Here is an 18,865-nt window from a genome sequence, read left to right on the forward strand (position 1 = left end):
GGGACTCTGCTACAGCCTGGGAACCTACCATCACCCACCTACCCCAGGAGTTATGGAAGCTTGGCAAGAGAGCAGCACCATGTATACCTGGATGGTCTCTGACTTCCTTGGGGCAGTAGAACACTGTGGTAAGAAGAATAGGAGGAGGAGGGCTTGTGATGAAGGACATTTGGGGCATTTTTTTTTTTGTGGTTAAAAGGACAATAGTGCTGATACAGGATACCGAACTATCAGCTGTTAGCAGGAGATCTCAATACCTACCAAGAACTACCACATGTTATCATAGCTGACTATGTTGTGACCCCCCTCCTCGTGTCCTACAACCAAGTCGGCTGTATTATTATTATTAACATCAATCTGCACAGAGAACTAAATGATCCTGCAGTGTGTCTGTTTCTTTCTTTTTTAGTTGCTCTGATTCCTAGGATTTCTCTATCTGCCATGAGCTTGTATGTGTTTCTCTCTTGTTATATACTACTGTACCATCTATGAAACTGTATCACTGAAATTTCCCCATTGTGGGACTATTAAAGGAATATCTTATCTTATCTTAGAGACCACAAGCTTTTAGCTGTAAAATAACAAACTACCTCATACTCACCTTCCAAACTCCCAGATTTACATGCTACAGATTAGCTATGTCCCATTGTATTTCCATTCACTGACAACATTGATGGAGTCACAGGGTGGCACAGTGGTCATTGGTCGTGCAATGGGAGTCACAGCCAAATTCATTGTCTAACTCTAACCTTACAGACAAGGTTGGCAGCCATGAAAGTAGGAGCTCTCATACTCACTGTGGTGAACAGACCCTCAGTTCTTTTATGGGTATTTTCCTTGTTCATATCAGTTCTACACATACCGGTACCTTTAGGGATGTTGTGTTTAAGCTGTGCTTACATTGGGGGTGCTTCAGTGGTTTTATGTGTATACCATGGGAGATGCCCTTTGTGGCCAGCCAGTTTATTTCCCCTGGACGGCAGATGTTCAGCGAGGGAGAGGAGGCTAGTGACACTATGTTCATCCCCAGACACACATCTCTTCCAGCACCTAGGAAGACATCCCTCTTTCCTAGGGTTCTGCAATGGGGATGGAGGAGGGGGCCTACCTAGGAGGGAGGTGTGGGTAAGGCACTAGCTATATGCTGAAAGGAGACCTAGATTCTTAGTCACTCAGCAAGGTGCCGCAAGGAGAGCTCTGCTCCTGGAAAGATGTAAGGCATGTCATGCTGTGGACTTAACCCATTTATGCCTAGAGTTCTATTATTGGAACTGAAAAATCTATACCGCCAGCATAAATGGGTTAAACCAGTGCCCTGAGGCCTAGCAATGAGGCTTAAGAGTTCTGTGTTCCTTGGCTGACTTAAGTACGCGCCCTGAGGCCTAGTAGTGAGGCCCCAGCCAACCAGACCATAACTTTGTTTGGTATTATATGTTTTTTACTCTTTTATTCACATCTTATTTTCTGTATTATATTGTACTTTTACCTGTATTTGCTTGACATTGACTGATATGAATTTCTGTATCTGTTAGTGGTTAGTACAGACCCACTAGGGTTAATAAATATATAAAATTTCTAAAGCTCGTTTCATATTATTCTATGAACTCAGACACTTACAGGGTGTGAGTGGAAGGTAAGAAAAGTGATTGCAGGTGTGCCAAGTGGCTTGGTAAGATGAGATCCTTCACGCTCACCTTCCAAACTCCCACCATTCCTGTACCACTACTTTCCAAACCCTCACTGGTGTCTCCATCCCAATCTCCAGTGATAATGCTTAAAGGGATTCTACCATTAAAGCAACTTTTTTCTAATTACCACGTCGGAATAGCCTTAAGAAAGGCTATTCGTCTCCTACCTTTAGATGTGGTCTCCGTTGCGCCGTTCCTTAGAAATACTGGTACTTACCGGTATGCTAATGAGGTCTCGGCAGCAATGGGGACGTCCTTCTTCTTCATCTGCCTCCTCCCCTTGTCTGTCGTCTTCTTTCTTCGTCATGTCTGACACCTGCGCAGTCGGCTCTGACAGCGAGACCCTGTTAGAGCCGACTGCGCATGCTCAGTAAGGTCCGTACAGTCCTCCGACGCGTGAGGGAACTCATCCAGGCATCGGAGGGCTGTACAGACCTTACTGAGCATGCACAGTCGGCTCTAACACGGTCTCGCTGTCAGAGTTGACTGCACAGGCGTCAAACATGATGAAGAAAGAAGACGACAGACAAGGGGAGGAGGAAGATGAAGAAGAAGGACGCCCCCATTGCTGCCGAGACCGCATTAGCATACTGGTAAGTACCGGTATTTCTATGGAACGGCGCGACGGAGACCACATCTAAAGGTAGGAGACGAATAGCCTTTCTTAAGGCTATTCTGATGTGGTAATTAGAAAAAAAGTTGCTTTAATGGTAGAATCCCTTTAAATATGGCCATGTGACCACTGCAGCACCACTGATAGTCAATAGGGTTCCTTTGGTTCCATTTGTGTCCATCATACAATGGAACTGTTTTTCCATTCTTCTGGTCCTTCTCTCTGGTCTCTCTTTCTTTTGGAGGGAATATTCTGGTTCGGCTTTAATCCCAATTAATATCATGCGGCTTGTTTTAAACCTAACATTGATCTATAGAGTGCTTCCTCCCAAAAGGTGATGCTAGAGAAAATTTTCCTTTTTCCATCAAGGAGAATTTATTTGCATTTCCATTACCAAAATTCTTAGTAATACATGCATGGTCTTTGAGACTATACATACTGCAAGGTGACCTGCAGAGATATAGCATCCCTTCTGAACCATGGAATAGATTGGTAAGGGGAGATCTGGCACCTCCACAGCTTGCTGGCGTAGTCTAGCACATCATTGTATAGACATGTTGAAAACATGCATAAGAGAGGTAGGAGGAGGGCACTGCTATGCAATAACATGGAGAAAACATAGTCTGGCACCTAGCAGAGCTGTATGTGGAGTGGTCTGGCACATGTAGAAGCTGGCGAATAATTCATCTGGCACACAGAGCGGCTGAGAGGGTAAGGTCTGGCACCCGCGTACTAGCATGTAACAAGGAGCTTGGCATGCAAAGAAAAGATAGAAAACAGATTTGTAACTGCAACATAGAAAAAGCCTAGAGAATGGTGCAAGCTTTCCACCCCATAAATCAGGACGCTAAGATAAATGTCTGCAGATTGGCTTCAGGATCGGATACATTTCACTGCAGATATTTGAGAACGCTGGTTAATAACCTTATTCATGTTCCTTTTATGCGGCCTATACAGCGAAAATCCGAGATCCAATAGGGCAGTGGGGCATAGATTTCTTCCCTTGTCCTTATGGTAGCTGCAATACAACAGCGTCTACTGTCTTCATTGATTTACTCTGTTTAATCCCCGCTGCTAAATATAGCAGTATGTACCTGAATATATGTTAATGACTATAGATATAGTGTACTGAACAAAAGGTTACATGAAATATAGAATCCCAGCACTTGCCGGTCACCAATGAACATATCGACAGCTTTAGTGACAAATGACTTATATTACGGAAGGTTTATGACTATATGGAGTTATTTTTTTAACTTTTAGACGGAGGTGATCAATTATAGTTATCACAATGTGTTACAGCTACCTGTACCTGCTGCTTCTAGAGGTTATCTCACATCCATTGCACTCTTCCTGTTCCTCCATTAATCTTAGATGGGCTCTAATTTTTACTGCCAGTTGTAAATGTGAGAAAATAACAAATAACCTCTTAAAGACCTCGCCGACTCTTGGTTCCCCACCAGACCCCATGTACATTGCCATAGTAAAACCTCTACAGAATTTAAAGAGGACCTTTCATGTTCTGCTAGAAAACTGACAATGTGCTGAATTTAGCCAGTGTGCTTCGCCAGCATGCAGCAGGGTTTTAGCGCTATCAGTGCTGTTCCCTCCACTGTCAGAAGGGCGGGCCTTACAGCCTAGCTTCATTGCTAGACTTTGAGAAATGTCCCCCCCCCCCCGACAGTACTATTAATAGACTTGTACTGTCGGGGGAGGAGGGGGGGTGTCTTTCCGGACAGCCCAGTAATGACGCTGAGCAGTAAGGCCTGCCCTTCCGACAGTGGAGAGATACCGGTGCCAAAACTAATGGCATTGATATCTCCTGCACCCGTGAGCATACTGGCTAAGCTGACAGTGTGTTGACACCGAACAGTGTTAAGATGTCAGCGATATGATATGGGATGCACGGGCCCCCCCTGGAGGGGAGAAGAAGAAGCAAAAGTAGCCGTAAGCTGGATCGAGGATCGCTAAGTATTCATCTTGTGAGGTTCGCTTGGCAGTTCCAATCGGACCCAATATGTCAGAACTGGAACTGCTATTATACTGTGTGAAGGGGCCATTATAGGACTTTATACTTTGTGAAGGGGCCGGGGGACATTATACATTTTGAAGGGACCACTATGGGACATTATACTGTATGGAGAGGACACTATAGGGCATTATACTGTGTGGAGGGGCCACTATTGGATATTATACATTGTGAAGGGGCCACTATGGGACATTATAGTGGGTGTAAATGGAACATTATACTGTGTGGGGGTCGAGGAAAAGAGGCACTATGCCGTGGGGGGGGGCGGGAGTTTGACATAGGGCCCAATCTTTGCTAGTTACACCCCTGTCAGGAGGACTGTAGAACAGACAGGCCTGGATTCTTGGTGGACAGGAGAGTAATTTTTTTTATTTTCATTGTTATTTTTTTTTTTTTTGTCTTCTCACAGGGACCTGCTATATATCAAAAGTGTGATGCAAAAAGTCACAATGCAGGAGAATCACCGTATTTCTTTTTGTGAAATTTGTTCCCTGACATTTATCTACGCAAACATGAAATCTAAAAATAAATTGTATTTCTTGTTTTCCATGGTTGGAACTATGAGCTAGTAAATATAGCGAGTTAGTAGCGAGCACTTGAAATGCCGTATCAGTGATGTCGCATAGATGATAACGGTCAGGTTAATTGTCTCTATTTATTCCTTTATTGATATCCTTGGTTACACAAATACACAATATTATCATGGAATGGAAAAAAAATCACTTACCGAGATTGTTTGGAAAAAGCAAGTAAAAACAATGTAATAGAAGAAGCCTGAGATATACCGTATAGATATACATGATGATCTATGGCATCCTAACCTGTATGAGGACCCCTCTGCCTCCTAATGGCCATGTACCGTATCTTCCTTCGTTCATTTTATCACAATGTTGATACGCGCGTATCACATTGAAAGCAATAGGTAAAAAAGCCTCCCATTGAGTTCAATGGGTAGCACGCATAAGACCGAACCCATTGAAGTCAATGGGATTCTGTTTTACTTTACTGTGCTCACTCTGACACGTGTTTACGTGTTAGAATGAGCGGCACGTTACTCAGTGGAAAAGTTAATTATTACTATAAACATAAACTAAATTTCCCATAAAAGTGAATAGAAGTTGTATAGAAATAAATAGAAATAGTGGCTTATGCGCAGTTGTGGCGGTCTGAGACCCCTGTTCTCTTATATTTCTGAAAAGGCTTTTCTTTTGGACATTAAGGTGTTTTAGTTTTTAGTATTGATGGGCAATCCTTAGGATAGGCCATCAATATTAGTTTTGTGGTGGTCTGACCACCAAGACCTCCGCAGATCACCTGTTCCGAGTCAGTGCAACTCTCTGCAATGTTGACTTACTGTAAGCTGTGATGCTCACTCGCCATACAAGTCTATGGGACAATGCTGTAGTATATACACTCGCTGCTACAGTTTGTATAGTGAGTGAGCAGCATGGCTTGCGGAGATCGTAACAGCGGCGGGTTCCCCATATAAGTGAACAGAACAAAGGTGTCACATGGCACTACCACTCCATTCACAAAGATGGGACCTCTGTTTATATGATTGTTGGGGTCACATCAGTTGGATTCCCAGTGATCAGCAATGTATAATGTATCTTGTGGATGACGATAAATCCTTTTTGTGTAATAACACCTAGAATAAACTTACTATATTACTACAGATACCGTCTGGTTCTTGGAATAAAACGTAAGTGTCCCTCCCCATCCACAATATTCTGTATATTTTTCTTGAAGGAGCCTTCACATTCACAACCTTAGTTATGTAATTCCTGTTTGGCTTTGTTTGGTTTGGCAATCCCAGTTTGGCAGCCGGGCGCACATATTAATTGCGTAAATGTTTTCCTCGCTAATAGGCAAAACAGTCGCAGTGATGGAAGTGACGGAGGAAAGTAATCATTAATAAACAGTAATAGATAGTGTTATGTAAGAGTATCATCACCTTGGTTATACAGTATGGCTGCAGGATTTACCACATAGATACATGTGAGGTGAACAACTGCGAACGACTAAATAACAGAATATTGTATTCAACCAAGAGGCGCCTAAGCAGGGGGGCTCAACTACATTTAGTAGATTCGAACCTATTTCTTAATATGGAATTATGCTGGGATCAGGGGTGGGGGCTGATTAATGTGGCATTATACTGTGTGCTGGGCACTAATGTGGTATACTGTGTGCTGGGCACTAATGTGGTATACTGTGTGCTGGGCACTAATGTGGCATTATACTGTGTGCTGGGCACTAATGTGGTATACTGTGTGCTGGGCACTAATGTGGCATTATACTGTGTGCTGGGCACTAATGTGGTATACTGTGTGCTGGGCACTAATGTGGCATCATACTGTGTGCTGGGCACTAATGTGGCATCATACTGTGTGCTGGCACTAATGTGGCATCATACTGTGTGCTGGGCACTAATGTGGTATACTGTGTGCTGGCACTAATGTGGCATCATACTGTGTGCTGGGCACTAATGTGGCATCATACTGTGTGCTGGGCACTAATGTGGCATTATACTGTGTGCTGGGCACTAATGTGGTATACTGTGTGCTGGGCACTAATGTGGCATCATACTGTGTGCTGGGCACTAATGTGGCATCATACTGTTTGCTGGGCACTAATGTGGCATCATACTGTGTGCTGGGCACTAATGTGGCATCATACTGTGTGCTGGGCACTAATGTGGCATCATACTGTGTGCTGGGCACTAATGTGGCATCATACTGTGTGCTGGGCACTAATGTGGCATTATACTGTGTGCTGGGCACTAATGTGGTATACTGTGTGCTGGGCACTAATGTGGCATTATACTGTGTGCTGGGCACTAATGTGGCATCATACTGTGTGCTGGGCACTAATGTGGCATCATACTGTGTGCTGGGCACTAATGTGGCATCATACTGTGTGCTGGCACTAATGTGGCATCATACTATGTGCTGGGCACTAATGTGGTATACTGTGTGCTGGCACTAATGTGGCATCATACTGTGTGCTGGGCACTAATGTGGCATCATACTGTGTGCTGGGCACTAATGTGGTATACTGTGTGCTGGCACTAATGTGGCATCATACTGTGTGCTGGGCACTAATGTGGCATCATACTGTGTGCTGGGTACTAATGTGGCATCATACTGTGTGCTGGGTACTAATGTGGCATCATACTGTGTGCTGGCACTAATGTGGCATCATACTGTGTGCTGGGCACTAATGTGGTATACTGTGTGCTGGGCACTAATGTGGCATTATACTGTGTGCTGGGCACTAATGTGGTATACTGTGTGCTGGGCACTAATGTGGCATCATACTGTGTGCTGGGCACTAATGTGGCATCATACTGTGTGCTGGGCACTAATGTGGCATCATACTGTGTGCTGGGCACTAATGTGGCATTATACTGTGTGTGTAGGCAGTAATGTGGCATTATACTGTGCTTTTTAACCCATTTATTTCAATGTTAACCCAGTGAAGTCAATGGGATCCTGTTTTGAAGCGCTGACTCTGACACGTGTTTACTAGAGATGAGCGAGTACTGTACAGATCAGCCGATCCGAACAGCACGCACGCATAGAAATGAATGGAAGCACCTGGTACTTCCGCTTTGACGCCGGCCGGCCGCTTAACCCCCCGCGTGCCGGCTACGTCCATTCATTTCAATGCGTGCGTGCTGTTCGGATCGGCTGATCCGAACAGTACTCGCTCATCTCTAGTGTTTACATGTCAGAATGAGCGCCGTGTTACATTGTGGGAATGGGCCCTAAGGCTAAGGTTCTACGTTGTGGAAACGCAGCTTTTTTTTGTTGCATTTTTTCGAGATAAAGCCTGGAGTGGACTTTCCTTCCTATATATTGCCCATTGCTTTTGTAACCATTCTTGGCTTTGGCTCAAAAAAAAAAAAAAACGCTACAAAATCTACAATACAAAGAGCTGCGTTTCCGTAATGTGGGGCCTCAGCCTAAGGCAACACATCGCGGTTCTTCCCGCGGCGCTTTAGACAAGAAGTTTGCAGAATTTTCCTCCGTGGTATTTTTTATGGGACCTTTCAGGCAATACGTCCCAATTGCGTCTCCTGCCTCTGCATTCCCTGTGGTTACACCCCATTCAAAAACCAACATTTTCACCCTTTTCCTCATTATATCCTATGAAATTGTTAAAACTTTTTTTGCAAACGAAATAGAATATAAATACCAGCTCATTTCAGTTTCTTCCAAGTCGTTAAAAAATTCATAATTTTCAGCCATTTCTCAGTTTTGCCTAAATGGCTTCAATACAATATTCACACCACTGAAATAGAAGCACAGGCTAGCCATAATTCACACTTACCCGCAACATTCCTGTTTAAAAATCACATACAGTTGAGGTCATACGATTACATACACCTTCGCTACATTCATTTAAACTCAGTTTTTCTCAATTGCTCTCTTAGGGCTTATTCGCGTGACTGTGGCATATTATCAATAGCAGTCTGACACTTATCTGTTGTTTGCGCCAATAATTATGGAGCACCGCATTTACGACGTATTTATGACTGACCCCAGAGTATAATGATTAGAGATGAGCGAGTACTATTCGAAACGGCCGTTTCGAATAGCACGCATCCATAGGAATGAATGGAAGCGGCCAGAACGCAAACTTTGCCGGCGACCGGCCGCTTAACCCCCTGTGTCCCAGCTGCGTCCATTCATTCCCATGGGTGCGTGCTATTCGAAACGGGAGTTTCGACTAGTACTCGCTCATCTCTAATAATGATTGGAGCCCCCAGGGAGGTGAGAAAATCTAAAAGACAGTCTTACTCACCTCTCCTGGGCTCTTGTTTCTTCAGTGACGTAATTATGCATTGTTATACCGATCTGATCCACATCTGTGACTTGATTAAAGAGGCCCAAAAACAGCAGAACGTCATGCATATGCCCAGGAGAGGTGAGTAACACTGGTTTGTATAATCACTCACCTCCCCCGGGCTTCCAATCATTCTATCTCTTCAGACCCGTGAGTATAATAATAGCAGTTTTGGTTCAGATGAATCTTGCAAAGTTCACCCAACAGTTCAGCATCAGCCACATAATATGGGGCGCACAGGACCCCCTGGAGGGCTGAAGAGGAAGTGGAGATGGCCATGGTCAGGAACAGGGAGTGGTAGGTCAACAGGGAGTAACTCCAGCAGGTAATGGTCTATTAAAAAGTCCCGGTGAGAGGTCTTGTTTAAATAAACAAAACACTAAAAATATATAACCAATATGTAATATGCATTACTCTATATGATCGATGTGTAATGACAAATGTACGATAACAAATATATATATATGTAAAGTACAATCACAAACAGTAACCATGAAGAATAGGATAGAGGTTATAGTCATTAAATTAAAGTAAAAATAATATGTGAGTAAAAGGGTGTAGCATTAGGATACAGTATGAAATATATCTGCCATAAAACACTCAAGCAATAAAAATTATAACGTGGAAAAAAAATAATTGTACGATAACTGCGGCAGGGTCATAAGGTCAAAGGTCCAGCGGCAGAATCCTACAGGTTTTCCACTTAGTCAGAGACTCCTTTTTGTCGGACTGAGCAGAATACATCATATAAATACAGTATATGGACAACCCAAAATGGCCCAAATGGGTCTAGAACATCAATAAAGTAACTTTAGAGAAGGGGCATAGCTGTAGGGCAGAAGCAATCTGTACTGGGCATTGGCATTTCAGGGGGTCCAGATCTCTCTCTACAACATAAGAAGATACCAGTATTATATATAAAACATGGCAATTCGGGGCCCCATTACATAGTTTGAAGTGGGGCCCAGAAGCTTCAGGTTACTCCTCTTTTATGGAGTACAATATCACATACATGATCAGTGTGCTGTCACCGACAAGTAATCCATCAGAAAACTTTCCAAAACAGAGTCAGATAGCAGGAGAGGTTAAAATTTCTCAAGTTCCAACTAGAGGAATAATGTTTATTGTCTGTTTGGTATCAATAAGATGATCCATATATTCGCTTTTTTGACGCTCTGGATCTTGCTATGACCATCTATAGAAATTAGGTCAAGAAAATCAATTTTCTTAGAGTCATACTACAGAGTAAGGTCGGGATTCACATCTGTGTTGAAGTCTCAGTCGGACATTCCATATAAAATCTAAATCAACTAAAAACATCCAACCTCACCAGAGGATTGGTAAGATGTTCTTTTTGGTCAAGGATCACATTGTAGTGTTTGATAGCAGTCAGTGGTGATTTACTATTACAATTCTTCCATCAGCCATACTCTTATACTGCTGCCATGGTCCATGAACGTAAAGGACTTGGCCAGGATTTTTTTTATTCATAGTCTATGGTTAGATTAGGTTGTATATAAATGATAGGTGGAAGAGGGATAAGATCAGCTGTTTGTGGCCAGTTCCAACATCCATATTACATAGTGCACTTAGCTAGAAGCAGATAGCTACTGTCCCTGTATAGCAGTCCGGATCAAGTGCTGCAGTTCAGCTCCCATTGATTTCAGTGGAAACTGAGCTGTAGTACCGGCACAGACCACTATACAGAGCACAGAGCCAGCTGAGCTGCAGTACCACCACTGACCACTATACAGAGCACCAAGCCAACTGAGCTGCAGTACCGGCACTGACCACTCTACAGAGCACTGAGCCGGCTGAGCTGCGGTACCTGGGCTCACCACTATACTGAGCACCAAGCCAGGTGAGTTGCAGTACAGACACTGACCACTATACAGAGCATCGAGCCAGCTCATCTGCAGTACAGACACTGACCACTATACAGAGCACTGAGCAAGCTGAGCTGCAGTACCAACACTGACCACTACACAGAGCATCGAGCCAGCTCATCTGCAGTACAGACACTGACCACTGTACAGAGCACCGAGCCAGCTCATCTGCAGTACAGACACTACACAGCATTCACTCGCGGCTACCCGTTTTTTATTGCACTGGAACCCGAGGCAGCCTCTGTCTCAAGTTCCGATCCAAAAAACCCGTGTGAACTTATCCTTAGAGTACCTGCAAAGTGGACAGGATTCTGGCTAATCCCATCCACACAATGCAAAAAAAAAAAAAACGCAGTGGAAAAGATGCATTTTTGAAAATCACAGCATATAAATAGCAGCTGCGGAATTACTGGTGTTTTCCATATAAGTATAATAGGAAGTTCTTATACTTCTACCTTCTGCTCAATCTACTCCTGGCTTTGGCTCCAAAAACTGATGCAAAATCTGCACCCAAAAAATTGTGTTTCTACAACGTGGGTCCTCAGCCTAAGATGGACGTTCCACATTATTAAGCAGGTCACAGGCTTCAAGCAATATGGGAAAGAAATCTCTGCTGCCAAAAAGTGTCTAATAGTGGACAATGTGTGAGCACATTAGATATTTCATGAAAACTTAAGCGTGATTGTCGTTCTGTGAAGAAATCTGTGGCTGATTCGGAGCACAGATGGGTTTGTGCAGATAAAGTTTTAATGAGGAAAGTTTCTACCAGACAAATTCATTGGATGAAGAAGGCGGCTGCTAAAATATCATTATAAATCAGCAGGTATTGGAAGCTGCTGTTGCCTCTGGAGTCCCATGAACCTCAAGGTGCAGGATCCTGCAGAGGCTACTATTCGGCTACTCCTAAACAGTGCTCACAAGTAGGGTCCAGACCTACATGAAGACTCATTATGAAACAGTCTTGAACAGAATAAAAAATTCCTGGACAACCCCTGTAAGATTTGCTGTTTATCAGCTGGCTATCGGTGTCTTCTTTCAGGTCACTGCGCCTAGTTACTACTCTCTTACATAGTTGGCTCGCTCCTTAGGAGGCTTGTTTATTATATGCGGCTAATATATACTTTAGGACCAAGATATCCTGTAATTTATGACATTCTGGCCACAATATATTCTGGGCATGTAATAATTATATGTATAATGACATGGTGCTGAGGCAATTGCCGTCATATACTGTACATATATGTTGTTTAGCAGGTATGGCATCATTGTATATTGTGGGAAGGGGTTTTGGTTTTCTCAGATAGATTTTCAATGTCTTATGGTTTATTGCGCTCCTTATGCCTGGCACATAGGTCTTATCGCATGTATATAGTGTTGTGTACAGCTGATCTTATGGTCTATCTGTAGAAATTCTCAGTTGCACGTAATGTCCCTTACAACACCCTGCTTAGAGCGATTAGGAAAGTCCACACTATAATCAATGTAGGATTTAGTGAAGGTGATAAGATTCCCGTGTGACAGAGCCAACGCCTCTCCATGTCCTCTAGAGAAGACAGATGTATGGATCTACCATAATAGTCCCGTTTCGATTAGCACGCACCTATAGGAATGAATGGACGCAGCCGCAGCATGCCGGGGGGTTAAGCGGCCGGCTGCCGGCAAAGTCAGCGTGCCGGCTGCTCCCATTCATTCCTATGGGTGCGTGCTATTTGAATAGTACTCGCTCATCTGTTTTTCATTCATTCTTTTGTAGATTTGCTGTGTTTGGGATCTTTGTCCCGTTACATGGCCAAGTTTCGGCCAAGCTTTAGCTGTTGGATAGATTACTTTGGTATACAGAGGAGTTCATGGCTGACTCAATGATCACAAGGTAGCCAGGTCCTGTGGCTGTATCATTGCCCTTCCACCACCATTTGGTGTGATTTGTTTGTGCTGATATGATGTCTTTGGTTTTTGCTATATGTAGCGCTCTGCATTATGGCCACACGTCTCTACTTTCAGCCTCGTCTGCCCAAAGGACATTGCACTAGAAATCTTGCCGTGTTCCCTTTAGACATAGGTTTTCTCCCTTGCCACCCTTCCAAAAAAAGCCATCCTCGTTCCGACTTTTCTACGGTCATGAAACTGCACATTTAACATCCTTGCTGAGGTTGGCACTTAGATGTGTAGCTCTTGGGGATTTTGCAATTTCTTTGAGCATGGTACGATCTGACCTTGGGATATATTTGCCGAGATGTCCGCTGCTAGGAAGATTGTCAGTTGTCTTGAAATGCAGTAAATGACAAAATATCTTCACTTTTATCACACGGTGCCCAAGGCAGCTTATAATAGAACAGAACTAATGACAGGCCTGTGAGCTATCAATAGGTTCTCATTAACAATGGATCGATGACGCTGGTGTTGCCCATGCCCGGCTGCTTTGTGCAAATGACTGAGGCATCTAAAGGGTTAAATGCCAACACTCCCCCAGACCTGTCCTATTATTACAGCCCATGTCCCAAAGGTGTTAATATGAAGGATTATGATTACAGAATATTAATACAGTTGATAGCGCCCATTGCTGCCTGTGGTTGCCACTCATGAGACCCCGTCAGTCTCTACTAGCAGATGGTACTGGGTGGCAAAAACAGGCGACATCATGTTATATAAGAAACTATACCTGGGAATAAACAAGGAAAATTCTTATTGCACCACAAGCAAGCAGAGGTCTTGAAAACCGATCCAGAAAAGTAGATCCAGAAAGCATCACAAAGAGTACGATTTTGTTCCTAAATTCAGGATAACCTTTGTGGGCCATTCACACGGCCAATAATCAAGAGGAGTTTGAGCTGGACATACGTCTCAGATTCCTATTTACGGTAGTTTTGACTTTCCACAGCTGATTAGGATTAGATGAATGGATTTAACCAAGGGGGGCGTCTCACACCCCAGAATCCAGAGCAAGATTCAGCGGGGCGCTTATTTTTTCAGAATTTTGCTTTGATTTCTGCCTCCCATTGAAAACAAAGTCTTCAGCTTGATCTTCATCCACCATCCACCATGGAGTGGGAGTGAGTTTTTGTGCTATTTTGTACATGCATTTTATTGTACATTGTAAATGTGACGTGAGACACAGTGTTTTTGCTGACTCATTGCTGCACAGTAAATGTTTGCTGCTGAGTCATGGCGCCTTTCCCAATCTAGCAATGTCTGGAAAAAGTTTAGCGTGATGATTCTGAGAGACAGGCCCATCTATCGGCTGTACAACAGGTGATCTTGTTCTTGCATCTCTTGCCTTGTGGGCACACAGGGCTGGAAAGACTTATACTCACCTGTCCAGGGCTCAGCATCTTCTCTGTCTCTCTTCTGTCATGTAACTGAGGCCTGTCATTAGGCCCCAGCGGTCACAGGGAATGCAGTGGCATAATGACGTCAGTGCCCCCCATATGACTGCTGAGGCAAAATCACAGAACTGTGAAGTTTGTAGAGTGATGCTCAAGACAGCAAGACAGAGCGAGGATGCCCAGGAGAGATGAGGCAAGGTGAGTATGAGTGTTTGTTATGAACTGAAGTGGAAGGGGGCTGTTGGGAGTATATAATACTGGGTGGAGACTACTGTGGAGATCATATAATACTCGGTGGGGTCCACTGTGGTGAGCATTTAATACTGGGTGGGGGAGGATATAATAATGAGTGGCGCCACTGTGAGGAACATATTATACTGTGTCTGCTGCCACTGTGGAGCATATTTACTGTGTCGGGGGGGCCACTGTGGAGCATATAATACTATTTGGGAGCCACTGTGGAGCATATTATACTGTGTTGGCCCCATAACTGTGACTATCAAGACTATCTGCTTTTAGCGAAACAGAGCAATTTAGGATTTCTCTCAGATGAACTAAAATGACCGTCGTGGCATGCATTGCGGTAAATTATTATGCTTTGGGGTTTCTTCTTGGGCCTCCTTGTGCCGTCATCACTGAGGCCTGTGATTGATCCATAGTGATGACATCGGCATGCTGAGTGTCATGACGTCATAACTCTCTGCATGCCTATATCCAGCTCCCTCCAAGCAAGTTTGGACCGAAAGGGAATCAGAGGATCACATCATTTGAGTGCAAGTTGAAACAAATCTTCAGATAGTGATAAACCCCCAAAATATCAGGTTTTCCTGAACTCCTAAACTTTGGGGGAAAAATTCGGTCAACTGTATTCTGCACGCACAGAATAGCAATGAACAGGCTGCCCTGTCCATAAGTAGGCCGGAGATAGGCCTCAACAATTAGTGGCAGTCCCTGAGGCCCGACTTACAATTATACCGCCAAACCAGGTACAGAGTGTGCGGTAAATGACCTGGGGTTTCTAAGGCTACGGATGATTCACGATAGTCAAGTGATAGATGGAGTAGAGTTCACAAGGCAGAGTTTAATATAGTATAAGGAAGTGAGATTTCTTCCAGGATAGTACCAGCTTATATTGTTTACATAACGTCATGTCTTTACTTCCTCATTGTCTCTGATTTACTATTGAATTATTCTGTTAATGATCACTTAAAGGGGATGTCCAGAAATGTGACCTTAGAAGACTACTGACAAGTATGAGCTGATAATGCAACTTACAAATATGTCATGTGACATTGGTTCATAGGACAGGTTTCGAGTTCCGTTTTTTTTAATCAGCACATGACAATGGCACTGAGGATGTCCGCTCTCCCTCCTGATCTTCATACTTACCACTGCTGCCACCCCTGACACCATCCCTCTCAACCCCCACCTTCCCCCCGCTTCTTACCTAAATAAAAACAAACAAGAGAGGTTAGATAAATTGGCCACAGCAGCCGTTTTATTACATAAAATACAAACATCAAATTTTAACCTTTCTTTATTAAAAACATCCTTTTTGAGTAACTAACTAACCATACCCCACTTCTCTTATCTAAATAAAATATAATGAATATAAATATTAGTGCAAGTAACAAAGAGGGGGGAAAGCCCTTGGAGCTAAAGATCTGACCGCCAGACTGACCATCATAAACAAGTTACCCCCAGCCGCAACCACAGGCACGGGGGCACCATAAACTGATGGCAGTACCAAGCGCAAATCACTCCCCGGGACGCCACCCAGCAGGAGTCCAGAGGCAGCCAGACCACTCATACACAGTGATTACATAATTGGGGAGAAATACACCCCATGTGTTTTTCCCCACCCCCAAAGTTTTTGCAACTCCAAGGACCTCCCACCCCGCCAACTGCTGCGACGATCAAGCATCCCCACCCACAAACCCAAGCTAAAGGGCGGGCGGGCGGGACCGTTCTTCCTCTGCTAAGCGACTGACCACCGGCGGGGGTCGCAGGGGGCTTTATCACCTCCCCCTAGCAACTCCCGCCGCTGGCCAGCCGCTCCCCCTCCCTTCCCTGACAACCACCTCCCGCTGACCCCTCTGCCCTGTCATGTCGGCCTCCCCCTAAGCTGTGCCCCGGGTCCGGCCTTTCTTTATTGTCAGTAGTTTTTATGGCTATACTCCTATTCTACCACATTCTATGGGGATGGCAATATTATCCTTATGATGGCTGATAAAAGTTCACTGTTTGCCTAATTATAGGGAAAAAAATACCGGATGGGGTGGAGTTTTCTAATTTTCACTGAGAGAAGTCCACATCTGTTCTCAGGTAGTAGGTCGTATTGTAGCTCAGTGCCATGTACCTTAAAGGGACCCTTCCACTACCTAAACCACTTTTATGTTGTGTACGGGCCGGTACTCACATATACATTTCTTGTATCAAAGTGCTATTTTGCTACAGAGAAGTTTAACATTTGTTCCATATGCAAATTAGCTGTTCGGTGCACCTGGGGCAGGGTCTCACTGACCACCTGTCTTCTCTTGTAGTTTGGCATCTCTTCTACTACTATGTAGGAATCATATCTCCATACATGCGGGCGATATTAGTGCAATCACCCAGGGTTGAGTAGTGTGGAAATTACTCAGTTGGAAAAAGCCCAAGATGGCGGCTACTCTGGTCATGATGGCTACTGGCACCAAATCCTCTTATAGACCCTGAGGCGGCACAGTGATTTTTAAGGATTACCTGTTTGTGTTTTTGGAAGGTTTTTATTATACTTGCTGTATCTCCATGGAGGAACCTTGTGTTGCACGTTAGACGACCTCTCCGTTTCCCACATTCTGTAATGGGGTCTTCAGAAAGAATCTAAAGACTATGGACAGCTAAAGTGACTGCCTTGTCCGATTCTGCTGACGAAGTATAGAGCTCTCCTGCCATCACAAGTAGTAATCCTATCTGTACGTCACTATTGATAGCTCAGACAATGGTGAAGTGCTTACGATTCCATCCTCCAGTACTATCTGTTCCACATCAATGATGACCATCCATGGTTATCTGCAATGCTACATACAATCCATCAAACTACACTGACATATGTCCAAAGACAAAGCTCTAGACATGTAATAATCCGATTATGGCTTGGGATATAGCTAGACGGAAAATACCTGCAATTGAGTTAAGTCAAACAAAGTGAAAATAGGCATATGAGTATTAAGGTCTGTAGGCAGAAGGCAAATGTATGTTCCCTGTCGTCCTCAACAGCGGCACAATGTGGGGTATTTCTGCCCCTGTGTGCTGGTAGGACAGGCGGATATTTAATTAGCCAATCAAATGCGTGGCAGGCCCTATAAGAGGGCACAAGAACCTCCCCTCTGCGTGTTTTTTTCTGTCCTGTGTGGACAGAGGACAGGTGGGAGGACTTGTGTCCTCTTTGAGAAGCTCAGCAGGATCACTCACCTCCTGAGCGGTTGTTTTCTTCTTGTCACCTTCTGTGCCCTGCGGGGAGAAGGTGCTTGTTAGCCATGTGTGGCTACCCCCCTCTATCCCCCCTGCCCCCCCCTCTCCTCCGCTTCCCCTGCTCCTTGTGACTTACCTGACATTTTGGTGAGAGTCCGGGGACTCCGCATGCCGCCTCTGGTGGCCGCGCGGACTGCCGGCGGGTGGAACCACACTGTTGTGTATCCTGTTCCCCGCCGGCCGCTGTAAGCGCGCACTTCCGGTTTCGCCGGAAGTATCATAGCGCCATGGCAACGGCCTGGCACTGGCGGCCGCTCACTCAGGGAAGATTCAGGCCTTATTAAAGGCCGGAAAAGACGGGGAGATGTGGGGGTAAGTGCCCGTGTTAAGGGCCTCTTGGTGGGGGGGAATGTATATCTTTGCAGACCCCTGATTACAGGGTTAGTTGTCTGGGCAGGTTGCCTCACCTGCTTTGATTGTGGCTCCGCCCACTTCCAGCCGGCCAGAATTAAGAGGCTGGCTGGCCTGGTGTCAGAGACCTTCCTGCAGTATCTGCTGAAGGCGTGCGATTGTGGTGTTCATTGATCTTGAACTCTTTTCCAGTTTGCAAACTTTATTGGGAACCGGCTGTGATGGCCGAGTGGTTAAGGTTTTGGACTCGAAATCCAATGGGGTCTCCCCGCACAGGTTCAGATCCTGTTCACAGCGCCAGCCCGGCTAGCTCAGTTGGTAGAGCATGAGACTCTTAATCTCAAGGTCGTGGGTTCGAGTCGCACGTTGGGCGCCAAGTCATCTCTCTGTCCGGTCTACAGGACCTGGTAAGATTTACCCCTTTTTTTTTTAAAAGCTGGTATGATGTCATGGTGACAGTGTTGCATGGTCTATTATCTCTCTCTGTAGGATATGTCATCCTCTACTACCCCTCCTGGGGATGGTAGGAGGAAAACCTCTTCCAAGAGGAAACATCTTTCCTGCTCCGATTGCGACACACCGCTCCCTGATGGTAGGTAGCGGCTTGAAAG

General features: G+C 44.7%; 2 non-coding genes across 2 annotated transcripts; both read left to right on the top strand.

Annotated features, from left to right (window-relative positions):
• Positions 1–18,469: 18,469 nt before the first annotated feature.
• TRNAS-CGA (transfer RNA serine (anticodon CGA)) lies at positions 18,470–18,551 on the top strand. Its single transcript has one exon. It is a non-coding gene; the product is annotated as a tRNA-Ser (tRNA).
• Positions 18,552–18,554: 3 nt separating this feature from the next.
• TRNAK-CUU (transfer RNA lysine (anticodon CUU)) lies at positions 18,555–18,627 on the top strand. Its single transcript has one exon. It is a non-coding gene; the product is annotated as a tRNA-Lys (tRNA).
• Positions 18,628–18,865: the final 238 nt, after the last annotated feature.

This window comes from Leptodactylus fuscus, chromosome 6 (assembly GCF_031893055.1).
Source record: "Leptodactylus fuscus isolate aLepFus1 chromosome 6, aLepFus1.hap2, whole genome shotgun sequence".
Classification (NCBI taxonomy): domain Eukaryota; kingdom Metazoa; phylum Chordata; class Amphibia; order Anura; family Leptodactylidae; genus Leptodactylus; species Leptodactylus fuscus.